The 26,526-nt window shown below is 43.3% G+C and overlaps 1 long non-coding RNA gene and 4 other non-coding genes across 5 annotated transcripts; all 5 read right to left on the bottom strand.

The window, feature by feature from the left end:
* Positions 1-1,740: 1,740 nt before the first annotated feature.
* On the bottom strand, positions 1,741-1,813 carry trnat-ugu. The gene has a single exon. It is a non-coding gene; the product is annotated as a tRNA-Thr (tRNA).
* A 1,688-nt stretch (positions 1,814-3,501) lies between these two features.
* On the bottom strand, positions 3,502-3,574 carry trnat-ugu. Its single transcript has one exon. It is a non-coding gene; the product is annotated as a tRNA-Thr (tRNA).
* Positions 3,575-4,531: 957 nt separating this feature from the next.
* On the bottom strand, positions 4,532-4,604 carry trnat-ugu. The gene has a single exon. It is a non-coding gene; the product is annotated as a tRNA-Thr (tRNA).
* A 13,389-nt stretch (positions 4,605-17,993) lies between these two features.
* Positions 17,994-18,066, bottom strand: trnat-ugu. Its single transcript has one exon. It is a non-coding gene; the product is annotated as a tRNA-Thr (tRNA).
* Positions 18,067-19,952: 1,886 nt separating this feature from the next.
* LOC108647425 lies at positions 19,953-22,824 on the bottom strand. Its single transcript, XR_001924439.2, has 2 exons — positions 22,731-22,824; positions 19,953-20,197 (listed from the first exon to the last, which is right to left on the bottom strand). It is a non-coding gene; the product is annotated as an uncharacterized LOC108647425 (long non-coding RNA).
* Between the last annotated feature and the right edge of the window lie 3,702 nt (positions 22,825-26,526).

The raw sequence follows: 26,526 nt of genomic DNA, 5'->3' as shown, positions 1-26,526 counted from the left end.
AGAAAGACATGGGTACCCATTTTAGATTCGGCGGAATGTGTACTTTCCAAAAATATATGACTTTCTGGGGTGAATGTGCTTTTTACTAGCATTATCCCACATATAATGATGTAAATGTGTTGATTTTGCAGAAGCTGAAATGACAGAAATGATAGATCATATGGGGGTATGTTCATATTGGGGCCCCTACATGCCACATACTTAGGTAAACATATACATTTTGGGCCTCAAACTGTTCAGTGGGCCCCTGGCATTCATATTTAGGGTGTTTTATCTTGGTACCTAATGCTATGAGGGAGATAAGATGCTGGAAACTGGAAGCTTTGAGTGGATTTTTGGAAATGTTATCAAAATTGCCAACTTTAGGAAAGCTTTGCGGCTTGGTACTTTGGAGTAGAAAGACATGGGTACCCATTTTAGATTCGGGAGAATGTGTACTTTCCAAAAATATATGGCTTTCTGGGGTGAATGTACTTTTTACTAGCTTTATCCCACATCTAATGATGTAAATGTGGATTTTGCAGAAGCTGAAATGACAGAAATGACAGTACATATGGGGGTATGTTCACATTGGGGCCCCTACATGCCACATACTTAGGGAAACCTATACATATTGGGCATCAAACTGTTCAGTGGACCCCTGGTGTTCATATTTAGGGTGTTTTATTTGGTTACTTTATGACCTGTAGGAGTTAAGATACTATAGACTGGAAGCTTTGAAGCGATTTTAAAAAAATTTCACAAATTTCGATAAAAACCAATAACTTTAGGAAAGCATTGCGACTTGATAGTTTGGAGTAGACAGACAGTTGTGCCTATTCTGGATTCCCCAGAATCTGTTCTTTATAAAAATGTAAAATTTTCTGTGATAAACTTTCTGTTAGCGGAATTTTTGGCAGCTTTCTGGAGCAGTGCTTTGGAAATTTGGTAGTGTACTGCTGGGAGTTTGTGACCTGTACACGTGGGAATTCTCCATAAAACTATATATATTTGGTATTGGCACGTTCAGGAGACATGGGACTTTCCAAATCAGTTGTATTTTCATGCATAAAATAATTTTTGTTTCTGGTGCATGTGTTTATATTATGGAAAATATTATTTTTTTTCATTTTTTAGACATTTAGAAGCCTATATCTTGTTACAAAATTGGAATTACACAAAAATTCTACTATATTTTAAAAGCTTAGGTTGTCCTGAAAAAAACAATATATTGTTTTCCTGGGTAAACTAAAAGTCCCCCCAAGGAAAGGCCCCTAAAGTGAAACAGTGCAAAATGTTCAAAAACTGTCTGGCAGTAGAAGTTCTGCTTTGTTCAAAACAGCTGGCAGTGAAAGGGTTAAGAGGAATCTGTCTCACAGAATCCACAGATGAAGCAATATATAGTGTTGATAATCAGTAAATATGGCTTATTTTGCCAAATGCAATAAATATTACTGTAAGTGCAAGTTTGCTCTAGCTGTAACAACGCAAAGTAACCAGCGGGTGGAAATTAGTCATCACCTGTAGGAAAGCAAACATCTCACTGATGGGCGTTAGTAGATCTGTTACTACATTACCTCTGTTGTGCTTAGGTAGAAGGATATGCTTACCATTGTCACAGTTGTTTAGAAACAATGACACGTATTCGCAACGTGTAACTTATGTGCCCTGCTGAGAAACATATTTTTAAGTATACTCTTGGCAGAGTTTTTGTTGTGTACTATGAATGAGTTATAATGAAATTACCTGAAAAGATGGCATAGGCCCCAGCGAGAATTGAACTCGCGACCCCTTGTTTACAAGACCAGTGCTCTAACCACTGAGCTATGGAGCCAGGTGATACTTAATAAATCTTGTTCAATATTTACAGGTGTTACTGTCTCTATACAGCAGCGGGAAAGTAAATTCTGTGAGTGGCCCATGCTCTGTTTTTGCTAAACAAAGAAGCTTATGGAAATTCATTGGTAGAACTTGAAATTGGTGGTGGTCGCAGGGGGCTTGGGATACCATTGGGCTAGGACAGCAGGCTCTGCTGTATGACAGTTTCCCAGCCACTTTAAACATTCTGCCCATTCTCATTTGTGGCTCTCGGAGGCAGCAGAGACATGGGTGGTTTTGGTTGGGTTTGGGAGACAACCAGTGCACATCGGCCCTTCTTGAGAAATTCTTGCAGGGGGGGAACTCACTGATAGTAAGCCACTGCTTGAAATATATCTGTAGTATCTTTCCATCTGGATAGCCACAATAATAATAACATGCATAGCAAGAGCAAGTCTGTCTTAAAATATCACCCATTGTGTAAAGCACAACTTAAAGGGATTCTATTACGAAGAAACAAAATGCATCAGTTAAAAGCAATCATCCATTTTTTAAAAGAGCAAAGAGATTTTTTATATAGTTAATTTAGACATTTGATGTGAGGCTATACACGTTCTTACTTTCCCAGGTGCCCTCAGCCATGTGCTCTAATAAACTTCAGTCTCTCTTTACAGCTGCACTGCAAGTTGAAGTGATATTTCCCCCCTCCCTTTCCCCCTCAACAACAGATCAGCAGAACAAGAGGAAGGTAACAGTATAGCAGCTCCCTGACACCTGTATTGCTAAAAATGCTCCCATGCCCCACCTAATGATAGATATAAGAACAGTACTCAATAGTAAAACACCCAAGTCCTGCCATGACTCCTCCAGTTACACAGAGTACATTGAGTTACACTGAAACAATAGCTTATCTGAAAGCTAGGAATAGGCACAATATACTGAGATGGCTGCCAACACCAATATTTGGTAGTAAATCTAGTTTTTATTAAACCAAAACTTGCCACCAAGTCAGCAACAAAGTGGAGCATGTACAGCTTTTTGTAGCTGAGCCAGGAAACATGTTGATGCGGCCACCAATAAAGTCCATCCCACAGACCTGCCCGAGTAATATCTGTGAGAAAATTGGGCAGATATCGATCAGGCAGGTGTGATTTTGCTGTTGAATTGAAGAGCGCATCTACATGTTGATGCAGTCCTCCTCCCAATGGCCTGCATAGCTTCAATTATGATCTGATTGTAGATCTGAGGGCCGAATGATCTGATTGGCCAGATATTGCCCACCTCAAGATCACCAAATGAACAGATCTACATCTGTCTCACAGAATCCACAAATGAAGCAATGTATAGTTTCGATAATCAATAAATATGGCTTAGTTTGCCAAATGCAATAAATATTACTGTAAGTGCAAGTTTGCTCTAGCTGTAACAACGCAAAGTAACCAGCGGGTGGAAATTAGTCATCACCTGTAGGAAAGCAAACATCTCACTGATGGGCGTTAGTAGATCTGTTACTACATTACCTCTGTTGTGTTTAGGTAGAAGGATATGCTTACCATTGTCACATTTTTTTAGAAACAATGACACGTATTCGCAACGTGTAACTTATGCGCCCTGCTGAGAAACAAATTTTTAGTTATACTTTTGGCAGAGTTTGTGTTGTGTACTATGAATGAGTTATAATGAAATTACCTGAAAAGGTGGTAAAGGCCCCAGTGAGAATTGAACTCGCGACCCCTGGTTTACAAGACCAGTGCTCTAACCACTGAGCTATGGAGCCAGTTGATATATAGGAAATCTTGTTCAATATTTACACGTTACTATCTTTATACAGCAGTGGGAAAGTAAATTCTCTGAGTGGCCCATGCTCTGTTCTTTCTAAACAAAGACACTTATGGAAATTCATTGGCAGAACATGACATATTCTTACTTTCCCAGGTGCCCTCAGCCATGTGACTTGTGCTCTAATAAACTTCATTCTCTCTTAACTGCTGCACTGCAAGTTGAAGTGATATTATCCCTCCTCAGCAGCAGATCAGCAGAACAAGAGGAAGGTAAGAGGATAGCAGCTCCCTGACACCTGTATTGCTAAAAATGCTCCCATGCCCCACCTAGTGATAGATATAAAAACAGTACTCAATAGTAAAACATCCAAGTCCTGCCATGACTCCTCCAGTTGCACTGAGTATATTGAGTTACACTGAAACAATAGCTTATCTGAAAGCAGTTCTATTTTGGCTGTTTCTGAAAGCTAGGAATAGGCACAATATAATGAGATGGCTGCCGACACCAATATTAAAACTGAAAAAAAAAAAAAAAATTTATTAATTCAGGCATACATACCACTGGTCACAGGAAAGATTGCTTGTGCCCTCCACTAACGTTCAGGGCTAAATCTTCAGATATGTCGGTAGAAACAATAGGAACTCTACCCCTATCTGATGATTCAGCCCTAAATGCAGCCTTTGCTCGATCAAAATCTTTTGTCCAGTGCGATCGGCTAAATGACCGATATCCAAGTCTTTCGAGATATTAGCCGCCTCGTCAATCACCATACATTAAACGAACATCACACAAAACCTTGTTCCATACGATAGTTTCGGTGCGGGTATGGGCGGCTTTATGCTTGCTCTGCTTCATGGAACCTAGTGAGTTCTAGCTAGCTTTGGCTCTTTTCAAGATTTTGGAGACTCTTGTGAACTGAGTAAAGGACCAGGAAGTTCTGAAAAGAACCCTCAGGCCCCAGCGAGAATTGAACTCGCGACCCCTGGTTTACAAGACCAGTGCTCTAACCACTGAGCTATGGAGCCAGATTATATTTGCGAAAGCTTGGTGAATGTTGCTCAATATTTATAACATATATTACTTTCTATACACATCAGTGGAAAGATAAATTCACATGCTCCATCTTTAGTCACCAGGATCCCTATAGCTTCAGAAATGTTGTTTAAAGGTGTAGGTCTGCAAGGCAACTCAAATACTCAAATAGTTGGTTTCTGATTCTATTGTGGTGCCTCATGTAACATGGTTCTGGGCAGCATTTGGGTGTTCTTGGGATGACTTCCTAAAGGTACAGTAGTGGCTTCACCGTGCTTCATTTTGGTACTAAAGCAGCTATAAATTCTAGTTAAAGGAGAAGGAAAGGCTAATAATGAATTAATCTCAAGCTGCAGGCATCTCTTCAGTCTCAATAGTGCCTTTAAGTCTCCCCATATTTCTCCCGTTCAGATGATCAGAAGCCAAACAGGAAGAAAAAACGCTGAGCTGTGTAAAGAAAGTTCCCATAATGCCTCACTCCTGCACAGACACTACGACCAGCACTGTAGGCAGCGCATGTGCATGTTCCTATTCTGTGAGCGCACACAAGCAGGCGCTCCCCTTCCCACAGACCCTCTGAGCCGCCCACTATGAGTGTGCACCAATAGCAAGCGTCTGTCACGGTCGGCACCCAATACCAGAACAAGTGCCAAACACCCTGGTCTCGGCTCGTGCTTCACCAGTAGCGTGACCGCCTTTGGCTTTGGGAGGAGCCCTCAGCTACTCGGATGCCACCTGGACTTATACGAGAGGTGCAGAGCAGGAGTTCTGGCTAGCAATGGGGCACGACGGTAGAAAGTCTTAAGGCCAATGGTCACGGTACAGATAGGAGTAGGCAAATACGTGGTCAGACAGGCTGGGTCGAGGCGGGCAGATAACTAGGATCGTCAGGCAGGCAATGGGTCAAACCGGATAATCAAACAGAAGGATGAGGCAGAAACAGTAGTCAGGGACAGGCACGGATCAGGATACAGAAATCAGAGTCGTCAAAGCCAGGCAGGGTCAAAACAGGAGCAACAGGAAGCATAAAGCACAAAACAGGCACCAGGAGTAAAAACCTATCATGGGCAATGAGTAGCAAAAGAAAGGCCCTTAAATAATTCAAATTTGGCGCCATTGCGCGCTGACGTCATGCGCCATGCGTCATGACGTCATCCGTCAGCGCGCCTGCGCCTTTAAATAGGAAGAAGGCACGCGGCGCGCGCACTAGCAGCAGGCCGGCAAGACGGGCGGCGCGGCGGGCGGCCCCGCCGATGGCAGCGCGGCGGGCGTCCCCGCCGCACCGGTAAATTTATTACATTACCCCCCTCTCTAGGGGGGGCCCCAGGACCCCCAGGTTTCTCAGGAAACTTGGCATGAAATTGCCTCCGAAGGCGATCAGCCTTGATGTCATCTACAGAGACCCAAGAGTTCTCTTCAGAGTCATAACCCTTCCACCTGACTAGATACTGGAGCCGACCACGCACCACACGAGAGTCCAGAAGCTCCTGGACCTCAAACTCGGACTGCCCGTCAACTAATACTGGGGGAGGAATCGGTAATGCACGGACCTGAGGAGCTGGCTTTAAAAGAGAAACATGGAAAGAATCAGAAATCTTAAAGGTTTGCGGAAGCTTAAGACGAACAGAAGAGGGGTTTATAACCTCAGTAATAGCATAAGGACCAATGAATCTAGGCCCCAACTTAAGAGAAGGGATTCTCAACTTAATATTCTTTGTGGATAGCCAGACAGAATCACCAACTTGATAGTGGGGAGCCTCCCTGCGAGATCTGTCAGCAGATTTCTTTTGGCTCGCGGTGGCTTTAGAAAGAGAATCATGAACATCAGACCAAATCTTAGCAAACAAACTAATCGAGGAATTAACAGAGGGTACAGACGACAATAAACCGGAAAACGAAAATGCTTTTGGGTGAAGACCATTAACAATGAAAAAAGGAGACTGACCAGTAGAGGAGTGAGTGGCGTTATTATATGCAAATTCTGCCCAGGGTAATAGCTCCGCCCAAGAGGACTGGTTGTTAGCCACATAACACCTCAGGAATTGTTCAAGTGACTGGTTAACTCTTTCAGTTTGGCCATTAGTCTGAGGGTGATATGCGGTGGAAAATGATAATTCAATCCCCACCAGAGAACAGAATGCTCGCCAAAACTTAGAAACAAATTGCACTCCTCTATCAGAGACAATGTTAATCGGAAATCCATGCAACTTGAAAATATTAGACACAAATAAATCAGCCAAGGATTTAGCGGAAGGGAGGTGTGGGAGGGGAATGAAGTGGCTCATCTTACTAAACCTATCCACTACCACCCAAATTACAGTTTTCCCTTGGGACGGAGGAAGATCTACAATAAAATCCATCGAAAGATGGGACCAGGGTCTGTCAGGGATTGGCAGTGACCTTAACAATCCCTGTGAAAGGTTTCTAGAAGACTTAGATCTTTGACAGACAGAACATGAATTAACAAAGGCTTTGACATCTCGAGTGAGAGAGGGCCACCAAACACTACGAGACAGGAGAGACACGGTCTTGGCAATGCCAGGGTGCCCCGCCATTTTGGAATCGTGAGCTTCTTTTAACACCTGTTCTCTGAGATTTTCAGGAACAAATAGCCTCCCGGAGGGAGTCCCAACTGGGGCAGAAGACTGAACTGTGGACAAAAGGTTGGTGAGATCAACCCCCAGAGCTGCCACAATCAATTCACCCGGGATAATGGGTATGCACTCCCTAGGGTCAGGAGGATTAGCTTCAAAACTCCTAGAGAGTACATCAGCTTTAGTGTTTTTGGAGCCAGGCCTATAAGTGATAGAAAAATTAAACCTGGAAAAGAATAGAGCCCACCTAGCCTGTCTAGGGTTCAACCGTCTGGCCGACTCAATATATAATAAATTTTTATGATCTGTAAACACAGACACAGCATGTTTAGCCCCCTCCAGTAAGTGCCGCCATTCTTCAAAGGCCCACTTAATTGCTAACAGTTCTCTATTACCAATATCGTAGTTGGCTTCAGAAGGGGAAAATTTTCTAGAGAAAAATGCACAGGGATGCAGTTTGTTAGTTAAAGGGTGCCTTTGAGAGAGAACCGCCCCTGCCCCAACCTCAGAGGCATCAACCTCAACAATGAAGGGGAGGGCAGTATCTGGATGACGGAGAATGGGGGCAGACACAAATTCTTTCTTAAGAAGATTAAATGCTTGCACAGCTTCAGAGGACCACAAGCTAGGATCTGCTCCCTTCTTAGTAAGGTCAGTGATAGGGGCCACAATCAGGGAGAAATTCTTAATGAACTGACGATAATAGTTGGCGAATCCTAAAAACCGTTGGGTAGCACGTAAGGAAAGAGGTTGCGTCCAGTCAAGAACAGCTCTTACTTTCTCTGGATCCATTTCTAGACCCTTACTGGAAATATGGAACCCCAAAAACTGAACGGAATTAACCTCAAAGGTGCATTTTTCGAGTTTTGCATATACAAATTATTCTTCCTTAATCTTCGTAACACCTCTTTAACATGACTACGATGGTCACTTAGGTTAGAGGAGAAAATTAGAATGTCGTCCAAGTAGACTACTACAAACACCCCTAGTAGGTCCCGGAAAATATCATTGACAAATTCCTGGAACACTGCAGGAGCGTTGCAAAGACCAAAAGGCATAACTAAATATTCGTAGTGGCCATCCCTTGTGTTAAAAGCGGTTTTCCACTCATCCCCTTCCCTGATACGAATGAGATTGTAAGCACCTCTAAGATCAAGTTTAGTATAGATACTAGCACCCTTAACGCGATCAAAGAGCTCAGAGATTAGTGGAAGGGGATAGCGGTTCTTAATAGTAATCTTGTTAAGCCCCCTATAGTCAATACATGGGCGAAGACCTCCGTCCTTCTTGCCCACAAAAAAGAATCCAGCACCGGCAGGGGAATTTGAGGGCCTAATGAACCCTCTTTCTAGATTCTCAGAAATATACTCTCTCATTGCCTGGGCCTCGGGCAATGAAAGGGGATAAGTTCTCCCTCTGGGGGGAGTAGAGCCGGGAATTAGGTCAATTGGACAGTCATAATGCCTATGAGGTGGTAGTGTCTCTGCAGCTTTCTTTGAGAATACATCAATATAGTCATTATAAGCTGCAGGTAACCCCTCCAGGGACGTGACTGCCATTATAGGGGAAATACACGAACCCCTACAGTTAGGTCCCCACTGAATAATTTTCCCAGATGCCCAGTCAATTGTGGGGTTATGAGCTTGGAGCCACGGCAATCCTAAAATGAGCGGAGAGGTGGCACCTTTTATGATGAATAGTGCTAGCTTTTCGCAATGAGAATTTATACTCAGAGAAAGAGACATAGTTTTCTCAGAAACCAATCCTGATCCTAAAGGTCTTTGATCTACTGCCATGATTTTCATGGGGGCACTTAAAGGAAGTAAAGGTACACCAAATTTGGCTGCAAAAGCAGCATCCAAAAAATTCCCCTCTGCCCCCGAGTCTACAAAAGCAGATACCTTGACCGAACCCATGGGCCATGTTAATTTGACCGGAATCAAAATCCTAGAGGCAGATAGGGGAGAGAAAACACCTGAACCCAAATGGAGCTCCCCTTCTCCATTTAGGCTTGGGAGTTTCCCGGCCTCTTAAGACATTGATTTAGGAAATGACCTTTTTCCCCACAGTATATACACAACCCTTGAGTACGCCTGCGAGCCTTTTCCTCAGGAGATAAGTGAGAAATGCCCAATTGCATGGGTTCTTCCTGAGGCAAAGGTACGGAGGGCCCAGCACATTCAAAATTAGATACAGCTTTGGAAGAGCTGAAAAAATTAGAACGAAGAGAGGAATTCCTCTCACCCCTTCTTTCCCTCTGTCTCCTATCTACCTGGATGGCTAAAGACATGAGGTCATCCAGGTTAGAAGATAGGGGGTAGTTGACCAGACTATCTTTGATAGACTCAGACAGGCCTATACGAAACTGGCTGCGTAAGGCCATGTCATTCCAGCCAGTTTCTACTGCCCACCGACGGAATTCAGTACAATACACCTCTACATCCCGTTTCCCCTGACGAAGCCTACGAATCGCGGCATCGGCAGTGGATGCACGATCCGGGTCATCGTAGAGAATCGCCATGGAGTCAAAGAAACTATCTAAGGAGGAACGGGCTGGGTCTGAGGTGGACAATCTGAGGGCCCAAATCTGAGGGTCACCTTGAAGGAGGGTCATTACAAATCTTACTCTCTCCTCATCAGTAGAGAATGAATGAGGAAAGAAACTGAGATATAGTTTACAAGCCTCTTTAAATGTAAAAAATTTGGATCGATCCCCACAGAATTTTTCAGGGAAGGCAATCTTAGGTTCTTGGAGCCTAATGGTGTTACCCCACAAGTTAGCAGAACCTCCCGGAGGAGAAGAACCAGAACTGGACCGCTGCTGTGGGGTCTCCAGTTTACGGGTCAGATTATGGAAACCCTGCAGGAGATAGTTTTGTTTCTGCTCCTGTTCCTCTAGGCGTTGAAGCAAGGTGGTCAGCAACGCTTCAGTGGTGGAGGAGGCAGATGGAGCAGCAGCGGCTTCGTGACCATAGTCTTCCATGGCCCGTGATAATGTCACGGTCGGCACCCAATACCAGAACAAGTGCCAAACACCCTGGTCTCGGCTCGTGCTTCACCAGTAGCGTGACCGCCTTTGGCTTTGGGAGGAGCCCTCAGCTACTTGGATGCCACCTGGACTTATACGAGAGGTGCAGAGCAGGAGTTCTGGCTAGCAATGGGGCACGACGGTAGAAAGTCTTAAGGCCAATGGTCACGGTACAGATAGGAGTAGGCAAATACGTGGTCAGACAGGCTGGGTCGAGGCGGGCAGATAACTAGGATCGTCAGGCAGGCAATGGGTCAAACCGGATAATCAAACAGAAGGATGAGGCAGAAACAGTAGTCAGGGACAGGCACGGATCAGGATACAGAAATCAGAGTCGTCAAAGCCAGGCAGGGTCAAAACAGGAGCAACAGGAAGCATAAAGCACAAAACAGGCACCAGGAGTAAAAACCTATCACGGGCAATGAGTAGCAAAAGAAAGGCCCTTAAATAATTCAAATTTGGCGCCATTGCGCGCTGACGTCATGCGCCATGCGTCATCCGTCAGCACGCCTGCGCCTTTAAATAGGAAGAAGGCGCGCGGCGCGCGCACTAGCAGCAGGCCGGCAAGACGGGCGGCGGGCGGCCCCGCCGATGGCAGCGCGGCGGGCGTCCCCGCCGCACCGGTAAATTTATTACAGCGTCCTGTTGCTATGGTGATGCGCTATAAACGGAAGCGATCCAACCAATGTTCATTCTGGCAATGTTAAAGGACACGATCGGTGGATTTTCCCTCTCTCCCTGCTGTGGATCAGTCAGTGTTGGTTTCCAAAACATTATTTGAATTTGGCTTGTATCCATCTGCGCTGCGCATCCTGCTGCTGTCATTTCACCACAGAATTCCAAGATGCCATTCACTAAAGCAATGTTAAACTTTAAAGTAAGTTTAACTCAGTTATTCTTGCAATATTAGAGCCAAACTATAACATTTTTCATTCACAGTAGTAGGACCATTGAAGGGTGTCATTTATAGATTTTGCCTTTCCTTCTCCTTTAAAGGAAAACTATACCCCCAGAATAAATAGTAAACAGATAGTTAAGGTCTGTAGCATGTAATTGGTCTCCTGTCACTAAAGCAAAAACCCCCCAACTACCAACGTCTATCATAAGACAGTAATCATAATAACCACTCAGACAACATAATTAGTTTTGGAAAAAAAGTGGAGGTCATGTTTCTTAAAATTTTAAAATAATTTCACTGAATAAAAAATGCGGGCCCCAAAATCATTCCCATTTAAGGGAGAACATACTTTGCACCATTGCAAATTGTCAGGCCCACCACCAGTTGTCATAGTAGACATGTATGGGCTGTAGGGATACTCCCTGACCAGGAAACAAAACCAGTGCCAGTGAGCCCCCCAGTGGTTGCCCCGATGTTAAAATGGGCTTTGCTTGGTTTATCCCCATGGCCAGAAAGCAGAATCCGTGCCAGGTGGATTCCCAGCGGTTGCCCACACACAGTTCCAGGGCCGTCTCTCCGCCTTTCCTTTGCGGATCAGTTTTTGATGCTTGTACTGATTTGGCAATCCTATACTTGGGAGGGTGGAAGAAAAAAAATCATAGGTTAGTTATAATCCCTAACCAAAAAAAAGAAAGAATAAGGTAGCACCCTCCACAGGAATGTCCCAGTTCCCCCCTCGAGGGGTCTCTCTTGAGGTGAGTATGGGAGGGAAATGTGCAGGAGGAGTGTGAGACCTTGGGGCACTCTGCAAAAAAAAAATGGGGGGTGCAGGTTGTGGAATGGTGATGGGTGGAAGGCTGGTGGGTTTTATGGTACGTGGGTGAACTGACCTGAGGTGGGGGAGGGAATGGTGCTCTCATTAGGAGTCTATTCGTTTCACCTGTGTGGTGCTCCTTTTTCTTTTCTATATTAGTTATAATCCCTCTCTGTGTGCTGCTTTTACGCCCCCCTACACCTATTCCCACCCCCTAGTTTTCCCCTCCTCTATAGCAGTCCATTGTTTCCAGACAAAACCCCCTGACTGGCTCCACTGCCTTTTTAGCTACCCATTGATTTTCAGACCACGTGTAGGCTTTGAATTATCATCCTGTTCATTTTCGTACCATGGCAGTTGGTCAGATTAGAAAATTTCAGTCACTGGGACATCACTTTAATACGATTGTTGTCTGCCAACTATTTCATGTTCAGAACATCCTCTGATGCAGAGCATAAATATAAGACAAGACATTTTATAATGTGGAAGGAAAAATATAAGTATGATATTAACAATAACAGGAAACCTAGATAATTCATTGAAGGCATGTCTTTCGTTGCAGTTAAAGAAAAGGAAGAAAAATTCCCATATACATGAAAGGTAATGGCACATGGGGAGCTCAGTTTTTTTAATGGTCTTGTATGTTGCCTAGGGTGCTCGGTCAGATTGGCCTGCAGTTTATTAAGGTTATTTGCAAAAGGAAGTAGATAGAACTTCTTGTAGCTGAGCCAGGAAATATTCTACTCAACCATTGCATGTTTGTGAGTTCTAGATTAGTGACCCCATTTTGGGGAATGGTTTGTGGGGAACTACAACAAAACACAAATACAAGAGTATTGTAGAAATGATACCTATATTGGCTAACAATAAAAATACATTGCAAGCTTTCGGAGCTCTAAGGCCCCTTCATCAGGCAAAATACAAATGAGTCCAGAGAAGTGTGAAGGGAGCGCACGTATAAAGTGAAACAAAAATGAAACAAAAACAACTGATAGTGTAATAACGTTTTGAAACTTTGTTCAAATAGCTAAACCAATCACCTTGTTGTATGTGAAACAAATTACTATATCCACCACTGTGTGTAGTGACTCAAAAGGCTCACCAGAGGGCGATGAAGTCAAGCTCAACAGTGGGAGACCAGGTTAGATGTAGGCAAATTCCCAGTTCAAACGGAAAGAGGAAAAAACGCCAAATAGTGTAAAAACATTTAATATAAAATTACTGCTAAAAATAAAACTACTTACAGACTGTAGAAAGTAATCAGGCAAATAAAACTCAACGCGCTTCGCGTACCGCGGTACGCTTCATCAGGAGTGAGATGAGATGATATTTTAGCAGTAATTTTATATTAAATGTTTTTACACTATTTGGCGTTTTTTCCTCTTTCCGTTTGAACTGGGGATTTGCCTACATCTAACCTGGTCTCCCACTGTTGAGCTTGACTTCATCGCCCTCTGGTGAGCCTTTTGAGTCACTACACACAGTGGTGGATATAGTAATTTGTTTCACATACAACAAGGTGATTGGTTTAGCTATTTGAACAAAGTTTCAAAACGTTATTACACTATCAGTTGTTTTTGTTTCATTTTTGTTTCACTTTATACGTGCGCTCCCTTCACACTTCTCTGGACACGTTTGAGACCCGGTCAAAGGGGTTATATTCGTAAGAGGAGAAGCAGTATCACAGCAATCACAGTACTTCACTGGAACTTTATCTAAAGCGCTGAGGACCGTGGTATGTTTCATACCTTTGTGCATCAAAATACAAATGAGAACTGAAATGGCACAACATTTATACTGATAGATCAGAAAGAAGTGTTCACAAGCAATAAATTAGGAAGTTACAGATAGATAGAGATAACTTGTGAAGATAGTAAAAGTAATTAAGGTTTATTAGGGTGGGTTGTAAATAGTCCAGGGGTCTGGATTCAGTCAGATCAGATAGTGTGACATGAAACCTGACCCCAAATTAAGGCCCTGTCTTAATGTGTTGAATAACTCCATACATTTGAATTCATAGATCTTACTTTCTCGTTCAGATCCAAAGTTCCCTTTAAGAATTAACACCTTCATGTCCTGAAACCTGTGGTCCTGATTGCAGAAGTGTTGTCCCACTGGTGTATCACATGCTTTGGTCTTGATCTTATGTCTGTGATGGTTCATCCTTGTGCGCAGTTTTTGCCCTGTTTCTCCAATGTACATTCCTCCTGTAGGGCACTTACTACATATGATCAAGTACACCACATTGGAGGAAGCACATGAATAGCAGTCCCAAATGGTGTAGACTTTTTGTGTATTTGGTATTGCAATTTGATCTTTGCACAGGATGTATTTGCAGGTCTCACATCTTTTGCTGTTGCAGGGAAATGTACCTGCTTTAGTTGTTTGGGGAAGAGCACTTCTAACAATCATTTTCCTCAGACTGGGTGGTTGTCTATAGGACAGAAGGGGTAGTTTGGGGAATATCCAGACTAAAGGAGATATTCCCCGAACTACCCCTTCTGTCCTATAGACAACCACCCAGTCTGAGGGTGACAGGGACAGGCGCTTATTCTCCATATTTAACGCGCTACTTCATCCCTCACCTAATGAATCAATCGTATCTGAACACACCGCCCAGGACTTTGCTGACTTCTTTAAAAGCAAAGTCGATTCTATCCGCAAACAATTTTCCCAACCCTCAGATACCGGTAATCTCAACCTTCCTAAATCTCCTCTCTCCCTATTCAGCTCCTTCAGTCTCGTAACAGAGTCTGAAGTTTCTCAGCTTCTCCGATCCTCTCCGCCTACTACCTGCTCGCTGATCCTATGCCCTCATCCCTACTAAAACAGTGTGCCCCTGCTCTTACTCCAGCTCTTACCCACATATTCAATTCCTCTCTGGCTTCTGGTATTTTTCCCTCTCTCTTCAAACAAGCATGTGTCAAACCCATTCTTAAAAAGGCTACACTGGACCCATCCTGCCTTTCTAACTACCGTCCTGTCTCTCTCCTGCCCCTAGCCTCTAAAATCCTGGAACGTCTTGTCTTTTCTCGTGTCACTAACTTCCTCTGCACCTATAATCTGCTGGACTCTATGCAGTCTGGTTTTCGGCCTGCGCACTCCACTGAGACGGCCTTATGTAGAGTGGCAAATGATCTCCAGACTGCCAAGGCCAAAGGACGCTACTCGGTTCTCATTCTCCTAGACCTTTCCTCTGCTTTTGATACTGTCGAGCATTCTATTCATATGCAAATTCTCTATTCTCTGGGTATCCGGGATCAGGCTGCATCCTGGTTCTCTTCCTATCTCTCTAACCGCTCCTTCTCTGTCGCTCTTACTAACAAATCCTCTACCCCGGTTCCGCTTAGTGTGGGAGTGCCTCAGGGCTCTGTGCTTGGTCCTTTGCTGTTCTCCCTGTACACTCTCTCTCTAGGAGACCTTATTTCTTCTTTTGGTCTTAAATACCACTTATATGCAGATGACATCCAGATATATTTAGACACCCCTGCACTAACCACTGATGTTCAAACCCAGATTGGTAACTGCCTCCTGGCTATCTCCTCCTGGATGAACCAACGCCAGCTCAAACTTAACCTAGCTAAAACAGAGCTCATGGTCTTCCCGCCCAAACCTGGCCCTCCTCCTCCTTTCACCATTACTATTGATGGCATGACCATCAACTCTGTAAATTCTGCACGCTGCCTTGGGGTTATCTTTGACCAGTCTCTCTCCTTCTCTAACCATATTAATAACACTGCCAAAACCTGCCGCTTTTTCCTCCGCAATATTGCCAAGATACATAGTTACATAGTTACATAGGGTTGAAAAAAGACCAGTGTCCATCAAGTTCAACCCATCCAAGTAAACTCAGCACACACAACCCACACCTACCAATCTATACACTCACATACATAAACTATAAATACAACCACTAGTACTAACTGTAGATATTAGTATCACAATAGCCTTGGATATTCTGATTGATCAAGAACTCATCCAGGCCCCTCTTAAAGGCATTAACAGAATCTGCCATTACCACATCTCTAGGAAGGGCATTCCACAACCTCACTGCCCTCACCGTGAAAAACCACCTACGCTGCTTCAAATGGAAGCTCCTTTCCTCTAATCTAAAGGGGTGACCTCTGGTGCGTTGATTGTTTTTATGGGAAAAAAGAACATCCCCCAACTGCCTATAATCCCCCCCTTTCTTTCACAAGCAACAGCTAAAACACTAATCTATGCCCTTATCCTTTCCCGCTTAGATTACTGCAATCTCCTACTAACCGGCCTCCCAGACTCCCACCTCTCTCCCCTGCAATCAATCTTAAATTCTGCTGCCAGGATCCTCCTGCTCTCTCCTAACAGGGATCCTGCTCAGCCTCAATTAAGCTCACTAGCATGGCTGCCTGTCAAGCAAAGGATAGCTTACAAAATCCTTCTGCTGACATTCAAAGCCCTTCATTCCTCTGCTCCTCACTACATTTCTTCACTGGTCTCCCTACATGTTCCTGGTCGTCTCCTCCGCTCCTCTCAGAGCCTCCGTCTCTTTACACCATCCACACCCACTGCGCTCTCTCGTCTTAAACCTTTCTATCTCGCTGCTCCTTACCTCTGGAACTCTATCCCTGAATCCCTCTGTAGGGAACACTAACTCTCTTTAAGAAAAAACTCAGCTGTTACCTTCTGGAGCACTAAGACATTATTTTGCCCAGTCCTGCGCTTAAGGGCAAATGCCCATACCTGGTGCACTCTTACCTTCCAGTTTGTGCCTGTATGTTACCCAACCACTCAGACTGTAAGCTCTACGGGGCAGGGACCTCCTTCCTACTGTGTCTCATACAACATGGCATTTATATATATATATATATATATATATATATATATATATACATATATGTATTTATTGTATTTATTTATTATATCACTCATCCTCCCTGTGTGTAATTTTGTATTCTGTAAGACTGTACAGCACTGCGTACCCTTGTGGCGCTTTATAAATAAAGTTATACATACATACATACATACAGGGCCTTAATTTGGGGTCAGGTTTCATGTCACACTATCTGATCTGACTGAATCCAGACCCCTGGACTATTTACAACCCACCCTAATAAACCTTAATTACTTTTACTATCTTCACAAGTTATCTCTATCTATCTGTAACTTCCTAATTTATTGCTTGTGAACACTTCTCTCTGATCTATCAGTATAAATGTTGTGCCATTTCAGTTCTCATTTGTATTTTGCCTGATGAAGGGGCCTTAGAGCTCCGAAAGCTTGCAATGTATTTTTATTGTTAGCCAATATAGGTATGATTTCTACAATACTCTTGTATTTGTGTTTTGTTGTTTTTTTTATTATTTTTGACACTGGCTAACACGGTACTACAGTTTTTGTTTTGTGGGGAACTACACAAACAAACAAAAAAATCTAGTATATACAGTATGTACAAGGTATTTGAATAACAAATAGGCAAGTTGCTAAATGCATACTGATATCAAGGTTGCTATCAGTACATATTTTTGGTTTTACATGTTTTAGCTGTATTAACCCAAAGTATCCAATCAGAAGGTAGCATTTACTCATTACAGTGCACATCTAATTGATGTGTGTTGCTAGATATAGAGCACTATGTGTGCCTTAAGGGCTGTGACGCACAGGGAGATTAGTTGCCGTGCAACAAATCTTCCTTTTCGTGGGCGACTAATCTCCCCAAAATGGCATCCCACTGGCTAGAATGTAAATCGCGTGGAGTTTCCTCTCAAGGCAACTTTGGCAAATCTCGCCGCCGCGTATGCCATCACACCGGCGATTAACATTCTAGCTGGTTGGATGGCATTTTGGGGAGATAAGTCGCCCACGACGAATCTCCCTGTGTGTCACAGCCTTAAGGTGGCCATACACAGGCCGACTAGGTACTTCAAGGGCCCACCAATGTGCCTGTCTGACTGATGGAGTCCTCTACAGATGGTCTGCGTTGCCAGCAATTGTGATCCAATCATTTGCCCTTATCAGTACAATATTGCCACCTCAAAGTGGACATCACTTTGAAGAAAACCTAAGCTCAGGCCCCAGCGAGAATTGAACTCGCGACCCCTGGTTTACAAGACCAGTGCTCTAACCACTGAGCTATGGAGCCAGACGCTCATGTGTTTCTTTTGTTAAATATTTAGAATTATCAACTAAAACTCAACTACTGGACGTGATGGGGGAGTTGGAATTCTCCTCCCGTTGTCGGTTTGCATCTATTCCTATTCCTCCAGCTTTTTCTTTTAACTCATTTGAAGTGCATGCCCTTCAATTCTTCCATCCTCTCTCTGTACGGGTGGCTGTCATTTACAGGCCCCCATCAGCCTCCTCCCCTGCTACCTTCCTCTTTGATTTTGAAACCTGGCTCTCTTTTTTCCTCTGTTTCGCTTCTGTTGATGGAAAAATAATAAAATTTCACCTTTAAAAAAATGTGCTGTGGGGAAATTTTCCATGCTAAACTTATCAGAGAGGCATGGACTGGTCCAATAATCAAGGTTTGGTCTGGACAGGTTCGGGTTGGAAAATGGGATATCACTGCAACGCAGAGAACTTTTAATTTGTGCCCTATGGCTGGGCCCCCTATAACTTAACTCTTATAGGAGAAGAAAAGGTACAATCACTGGGAGTGCCTAACAATTTGGCACTCCCCCCCCCCCCCAGTGATTGTAATCGCTTACCTTATACCCAGGCCCTGGGTTAATGCTCCTGTTAGGAGAAAACCACACCAGCCTGGGGTAGTTGTGAGAGAGTGATCCTCTTCTTTCTCCTCTCTTCTGTTACTCCACTGTGTATGCGCCGGCCCCGGGATTCCGAAAATACACTAGAGAAGGAAGAGGATCACTTTTTTGCAGCTACCCAGGGCTGTTCGGTTTTCTCCTTACATTATACCCCAGGATGGTGCTCCTGTAAGTGATTACAATCACTGGGGGGGTGCCCACCCCTACTCTGACACCAAATCAGATATCAGCTGAAGGGAAGGTCATGCTCGGCATCCTCTGCATGTCCTTTCTCAACCTTGAGTCGAATCAGGTGAGTAGGGGCTGGTTAGGGATGGTCTGAAGATTTCTAATCCATGCATCACTATAACCTATGCATTCTTTTAAGCAAATACACCGCCTACAATAATTCTTTTGAATAGAATAGTTTCCATTTAAAGCTAACATTGAAAGGTTTTAAGTCATATCACATGGCCACTCTCTACTTACATTGTAAAATGCCTTTATCTTAATATAAATAATATAATTATGTTTGGCTCTAAAACTAATCTAATAATTTCTTACAGGCAAATGGGACTGACAATTCCAAAAAGGTGCACAGTGATTCTCTAAATAAGGCTGCCTCTAAGGAAGTGCTCAGTACAGTTACATTACAATACAGTACATTTCATTGGCTTGTAAATTAACATGATTAATTGTGTTATTACTGCACATGAACAATTGGAATGCTATATTACATCCTTAGGGTAATGGTTCATGGGGCATTTTATGGCAGCTTTGTGTATGGACAATGTATGTTTTATCTCTGGAAATATGCAACATAAAATGCCTCATGTGCTTCAAGTCTTAGCACTTAGGTCTGGTGATAGCAGAAACCATTAGTTTTGTGCAACACTAAGGTGTAGAGCAGGGGTCCCCAACCTTTCTTACTCGTGAGCCACGGTCAAATTTAAAAAAGACTTGGGGAGCTACACAAGCACATAAAAGTTCATGGAGGTGCCAAATAAGGGCTGTGATTGGCTATTAGGCAGCCTCTATGCACAATCAGCTTACAGGGGCTTTATTTGGTAGGAAATCTTGTTTTTATTCATCCAAAACTTGCCCCCAAGTCAGGAATTCAAAAATAACTACCTGGTTTGGGGGCACTGAGAGCAACACCCAAGGGGTTGGGGAGCAACATGTTGCCCCTGAGCCACTGGTTGGGGATCACTGGTGTAGAGTATGCAAGTCATTATATTATATCCTCTGCATCCTCAGGTCAGAGAACTGGGAATGTAAATCTTTTACAAGGTTGCATGCAGCATATATTTGATTTGGTGAATTCAAGGCAAGGAAAGAGCAGGTCCAGTGGTGAGGTGGATCGCTGGCGATACCTGTGCATTCGAGCAGGAATGGGTGCAGGAGACAAAGGTGAACTTTCCTCACCCACTAACTCAGTCCTTGTTACTGTTTCTTCCTCTCAGGAGGGGCACCAATAGCGGATTCTGCAAAACGCCGGGTAGAGTTCCCCATCCGGTTGGTGGCCTGAATGTGGTACAAAGATAAAAACAAGAAAGGTTTGAAATTTTATTTAGCTCCCTACAATCATAATTGATATCATTACTGGGGACAGGGATACAGGATACAGGGATACCCCCCCAGAAAATCAGGAGGCACAGTGATACCCCCCCAGAAAATCAGAGGCACAGTGATACCCCCCCAGAAAATCAAAGGCACAGTGATACCCCCCCAGAAAATCAAAGGCACAGTGATACCCCCCAGAAAATCAAAGGCACAGGGATACCCCCCAGAAAATCAGAGGCACAGTGATACCCTCCAGAAAATCAGAGGCAGAGTGATACCCCCCAGAAAATCAGAGGCACAGTGATACCCTCCAGAAAATCAGAGGCAGAGTGATACCCCCCCAGAAAATCAGAGGCACAGGGATACCCCCCAGAAAATCAGAGGCACAGTGATACCCTCCAGAAAATCAGAGGCAGAGTGATACCCCCCAGAAAATCAGAGGCACAGTGATACCCTCCAGAAAATCAGAGGCAGAGTGATACCCCCCCAGAAAATCAGAGGCACAGTGATACCCTCCAGAAAATCAGAGGCAGAGTGATACCCCCCCAGAAAATCAAAGGCACAGGGATACCCCCCCAGAAAATCAAAGGCACAGTGATACCCCCAGAAAATCAAAGGCACAGTGATACCCCCCAGAAAATCAAAGGCACAGTGATACCCCCCAGCAAGTGATACCCCCCAGAAATCAGAGGCACAGGATACCCCCCCAGAAAGTCAGAGGCACAGGGATACCCCCCCATAAAATCAAAGGCACAGTGATACCCCCCAGAAAATCAAAGGCACAGTGATACCCCCCCAGAAAATCAAAGGCACAGTGATACCCCCCCAGAAAATCAGAGACACAAGGATACCCCCCAGAAAATCAAAGGCACAGTGATACCCCCCCAGAAAATCAAAGGCACAGTGATACCCCACCAGAAAATCAGAGGCACAGGGATACCCCCCCAGAAAGTCAGAGGCACAGGGATACCCCCCAGAAAATCAAAGGCACAGTGATACCCCCCCAGAAAATCAGAGGCACAGGGATACCCCCAGAAAATCAAAGGCACAGTGATACCCCCCAGAAAATCAGAGGCACAGGGATACCCCCCAGAAAATCAAAGGCACAGTGATACCCCCCAGAAAATCAAAGGCACAGTGATACCCCCCCAGAAAATCAAAGGCACAGTGATACCCCCCCAGAAAATCAAAGGCACAGTGATACCCCCCCCAGAAATCAAGGCACAGTGATACCCCCCAGAAATCAGAGGCACAGGGATACCCCCCCAGAAAGTCAGAGGCACAGGGATACCCCCCCAGAAAATCAAAGGCACAGTGATACCCCCCCAGAAAATCAAAGGCACAGTGATACCCCCCCAGAAAATCAAAGGCACAGTGATACCCCACCAGAAAATCAGAGGCACAGGGATACCCCCCCAAAAAGTCAGAGGCACAGTGATACCCCCCAGAAAATCAAAGGCACAGTGATACCCCCCCAGAAAGTCAGAGGCACAGGGATACCCCCCAGAAAATCAAAGGCACAGTGATACCCCCCCAGAAAATCAAAGGCACAGTGATACCCCCCAGAAAATCAGAGGCACAGGGATACCCCCCAGAAAATCAGAGGCACAGGGATACCCCCCAGAAAATCAAAGGCACAGTGATACCCCCCCAGAAAATCAGAGGCACAGTGATACCCCCCCAGAAAATCAAAGGCACTGTGATACCCCACCAGAAAATCAAAGGCACAGTGATACCCCCCAGAAAATCAAAGGCACAGGGATACCCCCCCAGAAAATCAAAGGCACAGTGATACCCCCCCAGAAAATCAAAGGCACAGGGATACCCCCCCCAGAAAATCAAAGGCACAGTGATACCCCCCCAGAAAATCAAAGGCACAGGGATACCCCCCCCAGAAAATCAGAGGCACAGTGATACCCCCCCAGAAAATCAAAGGCACAGTGATACCCCCCCAGAAAATCAAAGGCACAGTGATACCCTTCAGAAAATCAAAGGCACAGGGATACCCCCCCAGAAAATCAAAGGCACAGTGATACCCCCCCAGAAAATCAAAGGCACAGGGATACCCCCCCCAGAAAATCAAAGGCACAGTGATACCCCCCCAGAAAATCAAAGGCACAGTGATACCCCCCCCAGAAAATCAAAGGCACAGGGATACCCCCCAGAAAATCAAAGGCACAGTGATACCCCCCCAGAAAATCAGAGGCACAGGGATACCCCCCCAGAAAGTCAGAGGCACAGGGATACCCCCCCAGAAAATCAAAGGCACAGTGATACCCCCCCAGAAAATCAAAGTCACAGGGATACCCCCCAGAAAATCAAAGGCACAGTGATACCCCCCAGAAAATCAGAGGCACAGGGATACCCCCCCAGAAAGTCAGAGGCACAGGGATACCCCCCCAGAAAATCAAAGGCACAGGGATACCCCCCAGAAAATCAAAGTCACAGGGATACCCCCCCAGAAAATCAAAGGCACAGTGATACCCCCACTGACTCTGCCAGTAGCAGCAATTAGGACGTCTGGGTGTTTAAATTTCCCGCGCAATAATGGGGCATGCGCAATGAGCGGTCATTTGGTATTATCACATGACCGTGACGTCAAGAAGGTCCCTTCCAAGCGTAGGAACTAGCCGCTACCATAGCAACCCAGTACTCAAACATTGTGACGATCCACCTGCGTCAATGTAGTTAGCGCGCTGTCACAGAAGCCACGCCCCCTGCCTTACTATTGATTGGTAAGACGAGTTACGTCACGTCACCGTTACGTCAGGTGGCGGCTTTTTCTGTCACAAGTTGCTTCTGGCGAGAGGGAAACGTCTGCTCTGATGGAAATGGCATGGAAATGTTTTCTTATCATGGGCACATAGCAGCATAGAAATAAACACGCAAAACCATCAAATTTAACTTCAGGTTAAGGTTGGATCTCCGGACGGAGATAGCGAACTGGACCTGTCAGCCATCGGTGGAGGTTCATGGCATCTCACAGGAGCGCTACAGATTAGCTCGGCAGAATAGAAATTGTGAGTTTACGCTGTATTGACATTTTATTTATTGTAGTATGGGCTGAAAAAAACGTTCAATATATGATTGATTCAGCATGATATTTATATAGTTTTAAAATCAAGATTTCTGCAGCGTGCAATTATTTCTAGGAAGCACTATTTCCATTCACTGTAATGGCCATCGGAAATAACTTTTCATAATTCCTTTTCATAATATTGGTACTGGCTAGAAGATGGCAATAGCTCTTATTTTGGTATTATTTGAGTATACACTGTTTTGACATTATATATATATATATATATATATATATATATATATACCCCTCCTTCTCATAAGCTTGGTAGTGGCTAGCAGATCGCAATGGCAGTTATCTCCATTTTATTTAGCAATCTGTAGGATGGGTTTCTGGTTGCAGCAAATGGCAGCATGTAAACTGATAGGTGAGCTGGATCTGCTTTCTTATAATTCTTATAATTACAATGGTACAAAAAGCTACTTTAGATGAATTATTTGATGTGAGTATGCCAGCACTCACGGGACTTCAAAGCAGCATCAACAGAAAAAATAAAAGTTTTACAAAACATATTGTAGCATGGTTTTTTTTTTTCCCTGAAGAAAGTTCCTGTTTGGAAATGAGACATCGGATAAATAAAAAACCATGCTACAATACGTTTTGTAAAACTTTTTTTTTTTTTCTGTTGATGCTGCTTTGAAGTCCCGTGAGTGCTGCTACCTTTGCTGGGACTATATATAGACTTATTGTTAGTGGCTATATATATATGTGTGTGTGTGTATATAATGTTATTAATAAAATAACCCAGCACTTCCACATCTACCACTACACCTGCAGTGTGTGGTAGGCTGATCTATGGTATATTGATTTAAACTGTCACTTTAATATGACCAATTTAGAATAATCATGACATCAATATATTACACAGTCATTATATATATATATATATATATATATATATATATATAGCTAGCAGGAAACAGTGTCGGCACTCACACGATTTCACGATCGATTTCAAGCAATCGATCGTTAAATCCTGTGAGTGCCGACACTGTTTTCTGCTATTTGATTACTTCGGCTCTGGCACCCAGGTATCGCTAGAAACTTATTGGTGTGCTCCCACTCTATGCTCTGTCTATATATATATATATATATATATATATATATATATATATATATATATATATATATATATATATATATATAAAGGTATAGGATCCCTTATCAGGAAACCCGTTATCCAGAAAGCTCCGAATTACGGAGAGCCTGTCTCCCATAGACTCCATTTTAATCAAATAGTTCAGAATTTTAAAACTGATTTCCTTTTTCTCTGTAGAAATAAAACAGCACCTTGTACTTGATCCCAACTAAGATATAAATAATCCTTATTAGAGCCAAAACAATCCTATTGGGTTTAATTACTGTTTTATTGATTTTTTAGTAGACTTAAGGTATGAAGATCCAAAGTACAGAAAGACCCCTTATCCGGAATACCCTCGGTCCCGAGCATTCTGGATAACGGGTCCTATACCTGTATGTATATATATATATATATATATAAAATCTAGTGAGTATTGGTGCACACCGGGAATAGTTTAAAAAATAGCTTTTATTGTAGTAAATACATTACAGGACAGGCCTGTCTTGTAATGTATTTACTACATTAAAAGCTATTTTTTAAACGATTCCCGGTGTGCACCAATACTCACTAGATTTTTTATTTTTAATGCTTAATTGGTAGCACCTGGGTCTTTTGACCACGCTTAGGAGTGCTGAATCTATGTATGTTATATATATATATATATATATATATATATATATATATATATATATATATGTGTGTGTGTGTGTGTGTATATATTCTTCAAAGCAGGAACCACTTCACACTGGACTTCTAAATCACAAATAGTATTTTATTAAACAATAACAAAGCTGACATTTCGGCTGTTATTCTTTAATGAAATATCATTTGTGAATTATAAGTCCCGTGTGAAGTGGTTCCTGCTTTGAAGAATGTTGATCCGGTGAACTTTAGGACTGCACCCAGGTGTGTATAAAGATTTATTATCGTGAGTGCAAGCTTAATGGCTATATATATATATTATATATATGTGTGTATGCATAATGTTATTAATAAAATAACCCAGCACTTCCACGTCTACCACTATACCTGCAGTGTGTGGTAGGCTGATCTATATTGATTTAAACTGTCACTTTAATATGACCAATTTGGAATAATCATGACGCCAAATGTGACAGGTATGAACATGGACTTTATTTTTATGGACTTGTTATGGTTGATCTAGCACTGTGAATATGCATTACATGCACACCACAGTGGGGCAGCGTGGTATTAGTAAAAATGGGAGTGGTCTGATTTTTGTAGAATAGCTCAATTGTCTGGTTTACAGAGTGTTGCTCAGTGGTATTGTTTATGGAGTGTTGCTCAGTGGTTTGGTTTTAGGAGTGTAGATTAGATGTCTAGCTTATGGAGTGTTGCTCATTGGCCTGGTTTACAAAGTGTTGCTATGTGGTCTGGTTTATGGAGTGTAGCTGAACGATCTGAATCATGGAGTGCAGCTTAGGGGTCTTGTTCAGTGAATGTAGCTCAATGGTCTTGTTCAGTTACTGTAGCTCAGTGGTCTGGATTTTGAAATGTAGTTTAATGGTCTTGTTAATGGAGTGTAGGTCAGTGGTGTAGTTTTTGGAGTGTAACTCAATTATCTGGTTTACAGAGCTTTGCTTAGTAGTATGGTTTGTGGAGTAGCTCAGTGGTCTGGTTCAGTGTGAGTATTGCTCAGTTCTATCGTTTTTGGAGTGTTGCTCAACTTTATTTGTTTTACAGAGTGTACTGCAGTTATATGGTTTATAGGGTGTATCTCAATGATCTGGTAAATGGAGTATAGGTCAGTGGCATAGTTTATGGAGTATTTCTCAATGAGCTGGTTTATGGAGTGTACCTTAATTTTCTGGTTTATTAGGTGTAGGACAGTGTTATATTTTATGGAGTGTATCTGAATGATCTGGTTTTTGGAGTGTAGCTGATTGGTCTGATTTGTGGAGTATATCTTCACAATCTGGTTTATAGAGTATTTCTCAGGTGTATGGTTTATGGAGTTTACCTTAATTTTCTGGTTTATTGAGTGTAGTACAGTGTAATGAGTTGTGGAGTATATCTCAATGATCTAGTTTATAGAGTATTGCTTAGTGGTATGGTTTCTAGAGTGAAACAAAATGATTTTTTTAGTGTGAATGAAATGTATAACCCACTCCA

This window comes from Xenopus tropicalis, chromosome 4 (genome assembly GCF_000004195.4).
Source record: "Xenopus tropicalis strain Nigerian chromosome 4, UCB_Xtro_10.0, whole genome shotgun sequence".
Classification (NCBI taxonomy): Eukaryota; Metazoa; Chordata; class Amphibia; order Anura; family Pipidae; genus Xenopus; species Xenopus tropicalis.
The sequence above is the reverse complement of the archived record's forward strand: the minus strand, read 5'-3'. Positions and strand labels throughout refer to the sequence as shown.